At 36.5% G+C, this 14,422-nt stretch overlaps 1 protein-coding gene and 1 long non-coding RNA gene across 6 annotated transcripts in view; one reads left to right on the forward strand and one right to left on the reverse strand.

Annotated features, from left to right (window-relative positions):
• Positions 1 to 14,422, reverse strand: part of Orai (calcium release-activated calcium channel protein orai) — a 51,728-nt gene that overhangs the window by 13,088 nt on the left and 24,218 nt on the right. The gene's annotated exons all lie outside the window — the stretch shown is intronic.
• On the forward strand, positions 3,110 to 3,852 carry LOC141406719 (uncharacterized). The gene is made up of 3 exons (XR_012413488.1): positions 3,110 to 3,309; positions 3,419 to 3,572; positions 3,660 to 3,852. It is a non-coding gene; the product is annotated as an uncharacterized lncRNA (long non-coding RNA).

Consider the following 14,422-nt stretch of genomic DNA (forward strand, 5'->3'; position numbering starts at 1 on the left):
TTGTCTGAAAAACATTTCGTCCAAACATACTTGGGGTCTAAAACCATTATTTCGATGAGGCACATTTTGCCCGTATGAAAGTGTATATACCCTTTCTAGCCTAAAGGCAGAGGGTATAATAAGGTTAGGTTGAAAAGAAGGGTGATGCAGGACCACCACATGTCCGTGTGGACATTCACTTAAGCCATAAAGTAGGCCTGTTGTGCGCTCTAATTTGCGGTCAGGATAAGGTTCTAAATTTTGTGTCTGAATTCGTCGTCCTCTCTGCATGCTCTGCATTCACTGCTTCCTGCACAACCTATTTTGTGCAGGTGCGCTTGTAGACCCAGGTGTCCTGTAAGGATACCCGTCAGTCTACTAATGTCGTTTTTACTTAGTAAAAGTAGTCCCTTTGTTTTGTCTCCGTCTGGGTTCCCCCATAGGATTTTTGTGTTTTTTCCCTTGTCTTCTCTATTCCAGAGGGATATACATATGTGCATCTTTTGCCCATGCCTTTAGCTCTATGTGCGTCGCCTTTAAGGGCTTCGCGTTATCTAGGCTGACTGTAGGTTGCTCCCTTGCCTGTTTTGCTAAGGACTTTGCTATTTCATTACTCCTAATCCCAATGTGCCCTGGTACCCATATAATGTTTACCGCACCATGTTGGGAGTAGTTGTTAACAGACTGTATGCATTCCAAAACAGTTATGTCTTGGCCGTTATAGCCGTGATGGCTGCTTTGCTGTCCGTAAGGCTTTGTGTGAGTTTCAAACCAGTTCAGACAATCTGTTATCGCTCGGACTACCGCCTGAAGAATCGTATTATCCGGCAGTCGGAGGGAGATTTTCGTTTCCGGTCCCATTATATATAGATCCAGTACGGTTCTCCCCTCTAGCACAGCCCCATCCGTAAACCAGCACCTTCCAGCGGGAAACTGTGCTAGGGTTCCATCGATCCACATGTCTCTGTCTGGTATTGAAACTTCACACAAAGCTACTTCACTAGTTTCAGGTATGTGGTCTGCCTCATATCTTACCTGAATTTCTATTGGGTGTATAAACAAAATTGTTTCTAGAGCCCTAGTCGGTGTAGTCCTCATTGCCCTGGTAATGCTTAGACAACATGTTCTTTGGACTTTTTGCAATATCTTCACATTGGATTTTTTGTCCATAGCTGTCCACCATACAACAGACGCGTATGTTAAGATTGGTCTAATTAAGCCCCTGTAGAGCCAGTGTGTCATCCTAGGATTGAAACCCCATTATGAGCCTATTGCCCTTCTACATGTTGACCAACATCTTTGTGCCTTGTTGGCCCTTTCTTGAATATGGTCGTTCGAATTTAGTTTCCTATCCAGAATTACTCCTAGGTATTTAACTATTTAGGAAAACTGGTCCCAAGAAGTTACCCACTTTCGTTTTCCTCGTAAATAGACATATTTCCGTTTTTTTGGGTTAACGTTCAGACCTCTCGGTCTGGCCCAGTTGTATGCAAATTTGTATGTAATTTTTGAGAGCTCTTCTGCAAAGTATATTCGGATTCTTTCCCTTAGAAGTATTATAACGTCGTCTGCGTAGCAGACTGGGTCAAATCCTTCTTCGGTTAAGGTCCTTAAGAGACTGTTTATGGTAGTAACCCACAAAAGAGGTGATAGTATCCCTCCCTGTGTCGTTCCTTGTCCGACTTTGTCTCTTATTTTGACGTCATATAGCCCGCAGCTTATCCATTTGTTCCTTAGCATATGGTTGATCCAGTTCCTTAAGGCCCTGTTCACCTGAAACTCGTCTAAAGAGTGGATCAGCGTTTCAGTGCTGACGTTGTTAAAAGCGCCTTCGATATCAGTGCATACAGCAAGTGTATACATCTTCATTTCAAAGGTTCTGTCTATATGGTGTACTACCTCGTGCAACGCGGTTTCCACTGATCGGCCTTTAACGTATGCGTGTTGTTTGAATTTGAGCATATCGTTAGGGTTTCTACTCTTTATCATGGTGTCGACCGTCCGTTCTAATGTCTTGAGTAAGAATGAAGTTAAACTTATCGGGCGATAATATTTTGGTATTGCGTAGCTTGCCTTGCCAGGTTTAGGGATAAAAACTACCCTTGCCTCTTGCCAGGCTATCGGGGTGTAAGCAAATTTTAGACAAGCGTTGAAGATCCCGAACAGTTTGGACGCAATAAGGTCCACTTCCAGCTGTAATAGGGCCGGGAGGATCTGGTCTGGTCCCGCTGCTTTGTATGGTGAAAAGCTTGTTTGACCATCGAGCAGTCAATTTTTGGTGCATCTCCTGATGAGTAACCCGACTGAATCGATGCCTCGGTGCTGGCCGTGGTATTCGACGGAAATTGAGTTTTCATCAAAAGGCCTAGAGTTTCTTCTGTTGTTTCCGTCCGTCGTTACCATAAATGCTGAGTGTATAATAATGCGTGTTAAAAAACCCGTCACAGTGACCAATGTGATCGGCAATATAATGGTTTTAACGACTTATGGTTCTGCCACCCCAGATAATTTTCACTGACTGTAGCACAATGTAAATGAAGGGTAGGATTTTGAATGTTTCCTCTTATGTGGTGAATATTCATTCATTCTATTTGTTTGGCAATGCATTGTGCCAATATTTTCTAAATTTATAAAAATATATCTATGGTCGTTTATAAATACATAACATCATGTGCTACATACATACTATAATATACTATGTCGTTTTATCAATTAACATATTATTTCCCACGTCTTATTTTGTCAAAGCACTCGAACCAAGTAAACCTTACTAAATCTAAAGGAAAATAAAATAACCCGATGTATGTTACCTATCATTACAGGTACATATATACAGATATAGTATTGAAATTATTTTTAAACATTGCAGATGGCCACCATCAACCTTGATGCAAAAGAAACTGCAGCATATAAAACAAACCTATTGTGAGAATTGGAATAATAAAAATTTGATTCGTGTGTGTTTCAATTTTTACTTTAAGCCCAGGTCAGGCAATGTGCGCTTGCTGAGAGCAAGTGATCATACATTTCAATGCATTTTACATTGAAGTTTTCGCTCACTTGCTCTCAGCAAGCGCACATTGCCTGACCTGGCTTTAAGCACAAACACGCACGACAACAAAAACAATATTGTACCCGCGTGACACGAAACACAAGAAGCACAAACATTTAAGGGAAGTACAAATCGTAACACGTTAACAACCGGGGACTCCTCTGAAAGTAATGCTATAAGCCACATTTGTCCGTTCGTTACCTGTTTAGGACCTGTGGTATACCTACAAGTGGACATTTTGAAGCCCTAGTAAGGATTTTGAGAATATGTTCGCATGGGTGAGTAATACTTTGCAATTAATTACATTGATATGTTATCTCTTTTATGTTTTATTTCATAAAAAAATTGATATTCTTTGAAAACGAAACGACAATTCATTTGTCAAAGAGTTCATCCATCCATCACCTTGAACTTTGGGCATTGCACTCGTGATGAGAAACCATTTATTTAATGAAACATAAAATGAGACAATAACAAAACAAGAAAAAAATATTTTCGCACTGACAACGTAAGCAATGACGTAATTAGCCGGCCAAAAAATGTATGTATAAAGAATGTTATTGACATTAATTTGTCTAAAAGTCACCTAAATAAAAATACATTATAAAAATGTTGCGCAAATTTATAGGTCTGGCCACCCTCAACATATATTGTGAAACAAATTGTTCTCTGCAACCGACAACGACTTGAGAGATGAGAGAGTGAGGACGGTTAGTAGAGACGATTAAAATAAACAATGGACGTTGAATGAATTGATGATTCTATCAATTTCCTCGTGATACAAATTTGTCTGTCGTAACGGCTTTTGTATTAATTTTCGTTTGTTTTTTTAATTAAACTGTTTCTTTTTTATCCCATAAATAATTTCCTGTGTCGTTTATCTAAAATGACCGCGTTATAATTGTTTTAAAATTTGATAATTGCATTTCATTAAAACAGTTAACAGTTGTTGATACCAGAGATTAGAAAGCAAAAATACTGACATCTAGTCAGACCAATCAATTCCCCAAATTGCTCTACAGGAATGGTCCGTTAGAAACTGTCGCGTATATGACATACTTTTTCGTTGCAATACATTCGTAAATAACGTCGTGTACCTAGCAAAATATTTAGCTTTAGGACATTTGAAAAATGTGATGCTCTCATGCCATCTTTCCATATGCATCTCTGTAGTGCGATTCTCGACCTCGTTCTTTGAGTTATCGACAAGACTCGGTAAAATTGCAATGCTTACTCGTATTATCACTGTAATTAAGCGACCAAAAAGTAGTCGTAAACTTCTAACGATAGCAAGAGTGCTGTCAATGTTAGTTTGAACTTTTCATTCTTTTAATTTAAACGACTTTTGTCGGTAAGTCAAAAAATGAGTTAAAGAATCTCCTACTGCTGTAGGGCGATTCTCTAACTCATTTTTTGAGTTACCGACAAATGTTGGTAAAGTTAAAATGCTTATAATTTCGGTAATTAACGATGTTTTTCGGTAAGTTATCGACGAATAAAAAGCAGTCGTAAAGTTTTACCGATAGCAAGAGTGTTGTCATTCATTCATTCATTCATAATTTTGCATTTTAATTTTAGCGATTTTTGTCGGTAACTCAAAAAATGGGCTAGAAAATCGCACTACTGACGCACAATGGAAAAAATACCGATCTAGCGTGAAGAAAATGAAAAAATGGACTTTAAGGAAACTGTGAAACGCTAGTACAGTATTGAACTAGAGCCTTGACTGTACTCAACGGTATATGTAATAATTGGAAATATTTAGTCAGAACGGAAAAAAGGTACATTTAAAATTTTTTTCTAAATTCTTCAATTAAAATAGGGGTTTAGTATGGAAATTAGTCGAGTTTAGCTTTAATTTTTTTTTTTAATTTTTATGTATCTTGTCTAGAATGTCTTAATTTTTTTCCTGCGACTTCCTGCGACTTTTAGTTTTATAGCAATTTTAAGGAAATATGCCAATTCGGGAACTAAGCCTCAATTATCACTTGAAATTGATAAGAAATTACAAAATGAAAAAGTCGGTCCTACGAAAAAGTCGGTAACGATACGGTGATGCGTCTCCAAACAAACTGTTAAATACAAGTTTTTATTACCAAAAAGTGCAGAACGGGGTGATCTTGAGCTCTTATTACACCTTCCACAATAAATTATGTATATTCAAAGCAGATTTCAGCCATTTCGTTTGGATGATGTGGTCGAAATTTTAAAAATACCAAAAATCGGGCAGTACCTTTCTATGGGGGTTATATCAAAAAGTGGACCTGTACCGACAAACAATTCTATGTCGGAATATTTTGTACCCCTAACGAAGACTAAATACCAAATTTCAGCCATTTCAGTTGGATAATGCGGCTAAAATCTTTAAAATTACCAAAATCGGGCGGTACCTCCTTATGGGGGCTATATCAAAAAGTGAAACTGTGCCGACAATTCTTTGTTGGAATATTTTATACCCCCAACGAAGACTTAATGCCAAATTTCAGCCATTTCAGTTGGATAATGCCGCTAAAATCTTCAAAACTACAAAAATCGGGCTGTACCTTCCTATGGGGGCTATATTAAAAAGTGGACTTGTACCGACAATTCTCTGTCGGAATATTTTATACCCCTAACGAAGACTAAATACCAAATTTCAGCCATTTCAGTTGGATAATGCGGCTAAAATCGACAAAATTACAAAAATCGGATGGTACCGCCCTATCAAAAAAAAATATATATAGATAATACAAATCGGCCAAATATATCAATAGATAAAGTAAAATTGTCAATCTAAAGCAATTCTTTTCATTTTTATGGATAAACATACAATAAAACATCGACTTCTATTTTCTGGGAGCTAGATCTGTAAACTCGCCTAATGTAAATTTGGACTTTTCAAATAACTTTAAGTGCCTGTTTATGTATGTCGATAAGAAAATGAATGCATAAGAAAAACTACCAAATTTGAATGTGATTTTCAAATTTGTTTTTTGTTTTGAAGCAAAAGCAAAGGCAATAATATTTCAAAACCTAAAGTTTGGGTGTGTTTCATGCGCTCACATTTTCGTTTCGAAATACATAAACAGGAGGTCGATTGGTTGAAAAGTCATCTAGAGAACAACCACTTTGAAAACAAGAACATGTACCTTCTACAAAGAATTTGTGCATGCCGAAAAAATAAGGCGAACATGTTTAAATAATTCACATATCAATTTCCTAATAACTTTCATATAAATCAGCATCCAATAATAGAAGCCAGTGTTGATGGACTGAACATCGGTGGTCCTCAAAATATTTTGATAAATTACGACAGATGAGAACATTACAGTCACCTTAACGTATATGGGTGATCTTTGCTGTCGTACATAAGCTTTGTTACTTTACTTTTTAATGGTAAAAGTGGTAAAAGAGAAAACTGTCAAAATTGCTCTCTCATGAACAGTTTTACAAGAAAAGTTAAGGAACGAAAAAGTGGTAGATCTGGTAGCAATTTCAAAAATAAACATAAAAATTTAATTTTCTTCTTTTATTTCACATTTTTTAATCTTGTTTTGTCAGCGTTCGACATTTTCTTCTGGTTTTGTTCATTTTGTTTTTCTTCATTGTCAAATAATCTAAAAATTAGTTCTACCATTTTTTACCTGAAGAAATTTGTCTGGTAGCCTGTGGTAGAAGAGATCACAAATGCCTTACCAGATTTAAGCATCTCGACATTTGGCATTACCAGATTTAAGCATAAGGACCTTTGGCTTTCACCAGATAAAAAACAAGATACCACATTGATCATGTTGTTATAGATGCGAGCTATTAATCGGCCATGTTGAATATATGATCGTTCAAAAGAAGCAAACATCGACTAGGGATCACTTCCCCTGATGTTGGGAAATTTCCAGCAACAACAGATAGCCGCAGCATATTTGACTTAACTTTTCAAGTTGCTAAATGAAACCACAAATCAAATAACAGAAAATGGTATTGAGTGTATACCGCCCGGCCAGGATAGGTAAAGCTGAGCTTTTCAAGACTGGAGGCAACACGCTGATATGTTTGTTAGAGACATCTGACAGAAGGAAATCGACTTATATGGCATAACTCGCCTCCCTATTGCCTATAAAATAGTGTCGGGAATATTGAAAATTGAATGAAATAATTGGCCCATATTAGTACGGATTAACCAGCAAATCCTAGAAAAGACTCAAGACATTTTTGCTGACAGCCTGTGACATAATGAAAAGAAGCTAACCCAATATGGATTACTTAAAAAACTGTTTTAATGAGTACTGCGAGAACGTACGAAATAAAATTTACATTTTATCAGCGAACAGGTCTTAACCTGTTTTTTCAGCTTTAGGGTAATTATCTAAGTCAGTATGGATGGACCTACTACCGATAAAAATTTCAAAACTATTTTAGACATGCCCCTAAACTGCACATTTGCAAACAATTTGGAAAATTGTATGGAAAGTACCCGAAGGTTAGCAACGATATAGTCCATATTCGAACATGATTTAAGTGTGATAGAAATATTACGATGCGATAGTTTTTGTGTCCCATCAGGCACTTTAGTTGGTAACAGTGAAATTTTAGAGCGAAAAACATTATATCGTTCTAAACAGAACACAAGAAGTACTTTCGGTAAAGCTTTGCAAAATTTTGTGAGGGAATTACCCGAAGATTTTTCCTAAAATAGATTTTCTCGGAACTTAATGTAAGATTTTACGATTGCAAAGTTTCGGTTAAATCGGACACTAAATTTCTAAGTTTTCATGCTCATCAGTCATTTGAGTTGGTGGTGGGAGAATTATTGAGAGCTTTTGAGACATTATCTCAAAAAGTATGGACCTCCCCTCGAAAAAAAATTACAATAGTAACAGAGGTCGCGAGCTGCAACATGCTACAAAAAATGTCATGGCAATCCCAGAAGTGAACTTAAACTGTGTTTAAAAAAATTGTGTAGGAGGTACCCGAAGGAGTGTACCGTTTCGCAGCTCATTTATGCCTGGAAGAAATATTACGTTATTACATTATTACGAGGTATAAAGTTTGAACCAACCCGTTTTAGAGTCCGTTTTCCTCAAAAGTTAGAGTGCGCACCAGCTAGCCAAACGAACGGACAGGGTTAAATCGACTTTTTAAATTTCTGAAACGGATTTCATTCAAACCTTCTATGGGTAGAAGGCTTCCTAAAGCTATTTTCGGTAGATAGAAGACCTCCCGCAGGGGTCCTATATAGATAAAAGTCCTTCCAAAGATAGAAGACCTCTTAAAGTAGTATTTTTTAGATAGAAGACCTCTTAAAGGAGTCTCTCTAGATAGAGTAACTCCTAAATGGGTATACGCTTCACAGAAGACCTCTAAAAAGGTTTTTTCTATGTAGAACACTTCCTAAAGAGGTCTGCTATACATAAAATACCTCCTAAAGGGGTGTTCTTTAGATAAAAGGACTCCAAATGGGGCCTTTCTAGATAAAGGAACTCCTAAATGCGTCTCCTTTATCTACCTCCTAAATGATAAGACCCATACATAGAATATCTCCTAAAAAATGTCTGTTATAGATGGAAAACTTTCTGAAGGGGTCTTTTATAGATAGAAGTCCTCCCAAAAACGTGTTCTATAGATAAAAGTCCTCTCAAAAGCTTCTTCTGTAGATAGACAACTTTTCAAATGAGTCTGCTTTAGATATAAAGCATCCTAATGGGGTCTCTCTCTAGATAAAGGACCTCCTAAATGGGTCTACCCATCATAGAAGACCTTTAAAGTCGGGTTTTCTTGATAGAAGACTTTCCAAAGGAGTCAGCTACGGAAAAAAGACTTCCCAAAGGAGTCTTATAGAGAAGACCTCTCGAAGGGGTATCTCTAGATAAAAGACCTCCTAAATGTGTCTACGTTCATAGAAGGCTTTTAAAGGATATTTTTCTTGATAGAAGACTTTCCAAAGGGGTCTGCTATGGATACAAGACTTCATTAAGGAGTCTTATATATATATATATATATATATATATATATATATATATATATATATAGAAGACCTGCTAAAGGGATCTCTCTAGCTAAAGGACCTCATAAATGGGCCTTCTCTACATAGAAGGCCTCTTAAGCGGGTTTCTCTTGATAGATGACCTATCCTAAAGAGGTCTGCTATACATAAAATACATCCTAAAGGGGTATTCTTTAGATAGAAAGCTTCTTAAAGGAGTCTCTCTAGATGAAGAACCTCTTAATTGGGTCTACTCTACATAGAAGGTCTCTAAAGGGGGGTTACTCTTGATAGAAGATTTCATAAAGGGGTCCGCTATACATAGGAGGCCTTAAAATACCTCCTTAAATTATGTTCTTTAGATAGAAGACCTCTTAAAGTGGTCTCTCTAGATAAACGACATCCTAAATGGGTCTACCCTTTATGGAAGGCCTTTAAAGCGGGTTTCTCTTCATAGAAATCTTCCTACAGGGGTGTGCTATACATGGAAGGCTTTCTATAGGGGTCTGCTAAGGATAGAAGACTTCTTAAAGGTGTCTTCTTTAAATAGAAGATCTCCTAAAGGAGACTTCTTTAGATAGAAGACCTCCTAAAAGGATCTCTCTAGAAGAGGACCTCCTAAATGGGTCTTCTATACATAGAATATCTCCTAAAAGGGGTATGTTATAGATTGAAAACTTCCTGAAGGGGTCTTCTATAGATAGAAGTCCTCCCAAAAGCGTGTTGTATAGATAAAAGTCATCTCAGAAGCTTCTTCTGTAGATAGACAACTTTTCAAAGGAGTCTGCTTTCGATAGAAAGCATCCTAATGCGGTCTCTCTAGATAAAGGACCTCCTAAATGGGTCTACCCTTCATATAAGGCCTTTAAAGTGGGTTTTATTGATAGAAGACTTTCCAAAGGAGTCTGCTACGGATAAAAGACTTCCCAAAGGAGTATTATAGAGAAGACCTCTTGAAGGGGTCTCTCTAGATAAAAGGCCCCTTAATTGGGTCTACTCTACATAGGAGGTATCTAAAGGGGGTTAACCTTGATAGAAGACTTCATAAAGGGATCTGCTATACATAGGGATCTGCTACGGATAGAAGACTTCCTAAAGATGTATTCTTTAGATAGAAGACCTCCTAAAGGTGTCTTCTTTAGATTGAAGACCTCCTAAAGGGTCTCTCTTGAAAAGGACCTTGTAAATGGATCTTCTGTACATAGCATATCTCCTAAAAGGGTCTGTTATAGATGAAAAACTTCCTGAAGTGCTCTTCTATAGAGAGAAGTGCTCCCAAAGGCGTATTCTATAGATAAAAGTCCTCTCAAAAGCTTCTTCTGTATATAGAAAATTTTTCAAAGGAGTCTGGCTTTAGATAGATTGTTCCTTGAGATAAATTCGTAGTGAACTACGAATGCACAAACCACTCTAGCAGATGCACAAACCACTCTAGCAGATGCAAGTTAAGAGACAAAATGTTGAACGTATCACATAACCAACCATCCAGCCATGGGAACAATCAACGAAATTCATTCTCATAATTATTGTATGCAATATCAGGTTGCACCAAAATGTGGGAATGAAATAATGCCTGCTCGGGCGCCAGTTAATTAAAAACAGGATATTTTATTTTTTTAAAAAAGACTTAGTGTTGACGGAGCAACACGTCTTCACTTTATTAATAAAATATTGGCACTGAAATTTACAATTGTGATTTAAAGCTACTTAACTAATTTATTCTGCTGCAACGACAACACGTGCGCTGAGTAGGCATTATTTCATTCCCACATTTTGGTGCAACCTGATATTGCATACAATAATTATGAGAATGAATTTCGTTGATTGTTCCCATGGCTGGATGGTTGGTTATGTGATACGTTCAACATTTTGTCTCTTAACTCCTCCCCCTTTAAATTCATACGTCCTCGTATGAATCAATTGGTCATCTTTTTTTCAGAAAAACGGGATATTATTAAGACTTCTGATCCTCTTGTTTGAAGATGAACAGGGTACATTTTCTATTGTGATTTCCTCTGTTGTTGATTCTTGGTCTGGTTTTGTTGCACTTTCGTTGTTTTTTGGGTAGTTATGTTTCCGTTTAGTGATTACGGTTATTATGATAAGTATTATTATGAAAATAAATACAGCCACTCCGATGTCAATCTGTTCTCTTCTTTGGATAGTCTCTATCATTTTTGTGTTGTTAAATGATACAGATTTCATCATTTCAAGTGACAACGTTTCTATTTCTCTATCGGCCTCTTTGGGTTGCACCAGTGCTGGTAATGGTTTTAGACCCGTAATTTGTTTTGAGAAAAATGATCGTCCTTCTATTGTTACATTCGTTTCAGCATGATGGACAATAAATGTGCCGTTTAATAAAATGGGGGATTCGTTTACAAAAACTTCGCCAGAATATTGGTTTAGAAATATCAGGTCATCATTAAGTTGTTCAACTGAGGGGACATCGTCATTATTAGTAACAGCGCACGTGGATGGTTTACTTTGTAATAATTGTACAATACAATCTGTGTCTTTAAGTTTCTCTATATTTTCAATGTTACAGATATTTAAGCTTTCGTAGCTGTCACATTTGTTCTTAATACCTAGTAATTTATTTTTACAAATTATTATTTCATTATATTTTATTTTATAAACAGAGTTTTTAAACTTTACAGGTTTTAACAGATTATGGTTACAATTTTCATTGTCTGTGGTTGGAATGCTTACAATGTAAATTAAACTCTCTGAATCAGATGCTACCTTTACTTTGGCGAATTTTAGTAATTCATCTACGCTATTAAATGGAATTTCTGATTTTTTGAAAAGTTTTTGCAATGTCTCTACTTCGATTTTTGAAAATATAAATGAATTGATAATGCCGGCCTTCGCCCATTCTATGGCAAATTCCACGTTGAAGATTTCTTCTTTTATTATTTCTAATCTGTATTTCAACTCAGTTATTTTTTCCATTGAGGTTTCTTTATTGTTTTTTAATTCTTTCAAAATCTTGTTGGTAGCATTTGAGAGTAAATTCAACCTTTCTATTGATAATTGATTAATTATGGCCTGGTTGTTGGCCAGTACATTCTCAACTTTTTCTGTAATTATTTGAAAATCGTGGTGGTCTGGCGATCCAGCCAGCCATTTCCATGCACTTCCTAAGAAGTCAATGGATCTTTTTGACCTTATTTTTGGTTTTAAACGATAAATACATGATTTTATTTGGGAAAGGGAATGATGAAGGAAGGGAAGGAGAGGATGATTCTTTTCATTATTCTGCCAGACACTTGATTCCAAATCTTGTATTATGCTCTCATAATTTTTCAGGTCGAACATGTGCACTAGCTTGAAGGTGCCAGTTTGAACCTTTGCCAGTCCGACATCAATTGCAACCAGTTTCGAGTTCGAATAATCCAAAATCCGAAACTCTCCCATACATTGACTAAACGCCATTAAAAACCTGCAAAATGTTTGTTCTGATTAATTTCTTATGAATTTTTTGTGGACAACTCTTCCACCTTCCGTAACAATGGTGGATTTGCGGTCCTCTTTAACAATCTCTTCTTTGTATCTTTCAGATAGTTTTGTTCCTAAACGTTTGTTAATTTTGACGAAAATTGTTTGTCCCGGAAGGTATGATTTAAAGTCCTTCTTTTCTTTATTGTGGTATTTCAAGTCCTTTTTCTGTTTTTCCTTGATCTTTTCCATATTCGATTGCCTAGTCCTTTCATAACTTCCTGGTGAAAAATCCACCGTCCTTCCAAAGAATATGTCTACCGGTTTTCTACCTATGGTGGAATGAATTGAGTGATTATATTCATTAACCGACCTTTCTAGCAATTCCTCGAAATTCCTGCAAATCTCTTCTTGTTTTAAACATCTCATCAGTTCTGCCAATGTGGAGTGAAAACGTTCTACTTGTCCGTTAGCCTCACTCCGATATGGCGGTGTTGTAAAAACTTCTATTCCTAATTCATCTTTCATCATAAATAGGATAGTCGATGAGTTTAGTGATTTTTCATTGTCCATAATTATAGTTTTTGGGACTCCGTAGAAAAATATTAAATCTCGAAGAGATTTCCTAATGTCTTCTACAGATTTTCCATTTATTATTCTAGCCTGTGCGTACTTCGAAAACTTATCAATTGCAGTCAAGACTAGCTTTTTGTCAGTTGCAAAAATGTCTATGTGTACTACCTGACCTGGATATGATGGTACAGGTGTCTCACTCAATTTTGGATCATTCGGATGACGGTCATATTTACTTTTTTTGCAAATAGTGCAGAGTTTCACAATTCTTTTTATTTTTTTCATCATGCTAGGAAAATAGTATTTCTCCATTATTTGCGCTTTATTTTCTACAGCATTCCTATGAGCTCGCTTGTGCGTATCAATAATTATACCTTCCTCCATGGATTCTGATGTAATATCAATAACTACTTTTTGTGTAAACCGTGCTTTGATATTGACAAAATGATTTAGATATATTTCTTGAATTCTCCCCATTATTTCTTCTGGTGCTTTTATCCCATTAACGACGGAAGGGTTTAAATATCTTTTTAGTAATGAAAGCAATTTTTCATTAGTAAAATCTCTCTCTGTTATTGAATGCCTATGGTATCCTGGAAATACTATTTGAAATTGGTATGAAGTTTCCTCGCCTGCAATCAAAAACAACTGATTCTTGAAAACATTAATGGGTACTTCGACACTCGGTATAAGGTCCTCTGCTGAGCTTTCTGCGCTATGTACCGATCCCGTTAAGGTGTAGACGTTTGAAATAGGTGGCCTAGATAAGGCATCAGCCACTAAGTTCGTATTCCCAGGTTTGTATTTAATTTCATAGTTATACTCTTCAAGGATAGCCCTCCATCTCTTCATCTTGGTGTTAGCGTTCTTATTACTAAGGGCATATGTGAGTGGTTGGTGATCAGTATGAATTACAACTTTGGCTGTACCATACAAATAATTCCTAAGATTGTATAGAGACCAAACTATAGCTAACATCTCTCTTTCGTTTGTGGCGTAATTTTCTTCCTCGTGGGAAAGGGATCTAGAAATAAATGTCACAGGTCGCCCTTCTTGGCTAAGGACTGCACCAATAGCTTTATTTGACGCATCTGTCGTCAAATGAAATTCCTTTTCGAAGTTAGGGTAGGCTAGTACGACTTCCGGCGATATTATCGCATTTTTCAAAGAGTCTATTGCCTTTTTTTCTACATCACTTAGGAAAACTTTTATCCTCCTTGATTGTGTTCTTGTAACTTTTCCGTTATCTCCCCTTAACATGTTTGTAAGAGGTTTAGCTATTTCAGCGAATCCTTTTATGAACCTTCGATAAAAATTAAATAACCCTAGGAGTGAACGCAATTCCCTTAAGTTAGTTGGATATGGAAAATTTACAATGGCCTCAACTTTCTTCGGGTTCATTTTTACACCTTTTGCTG

Source organism: Musca autumnalis, unplaced genomic scaffold, assembly GCF_047663935.1.
Source record: "Musca autumnalis isolate F117 unplaced genomic scaffold, ASM4766393v1 scaffold_5, whole genome shotgun sequence".
Lineage (NCBI taxonomy): Eukaryota > Metazoa > Arthropoda > Insecta > Diptera > Muscidae > Musca > Musca autumnalis.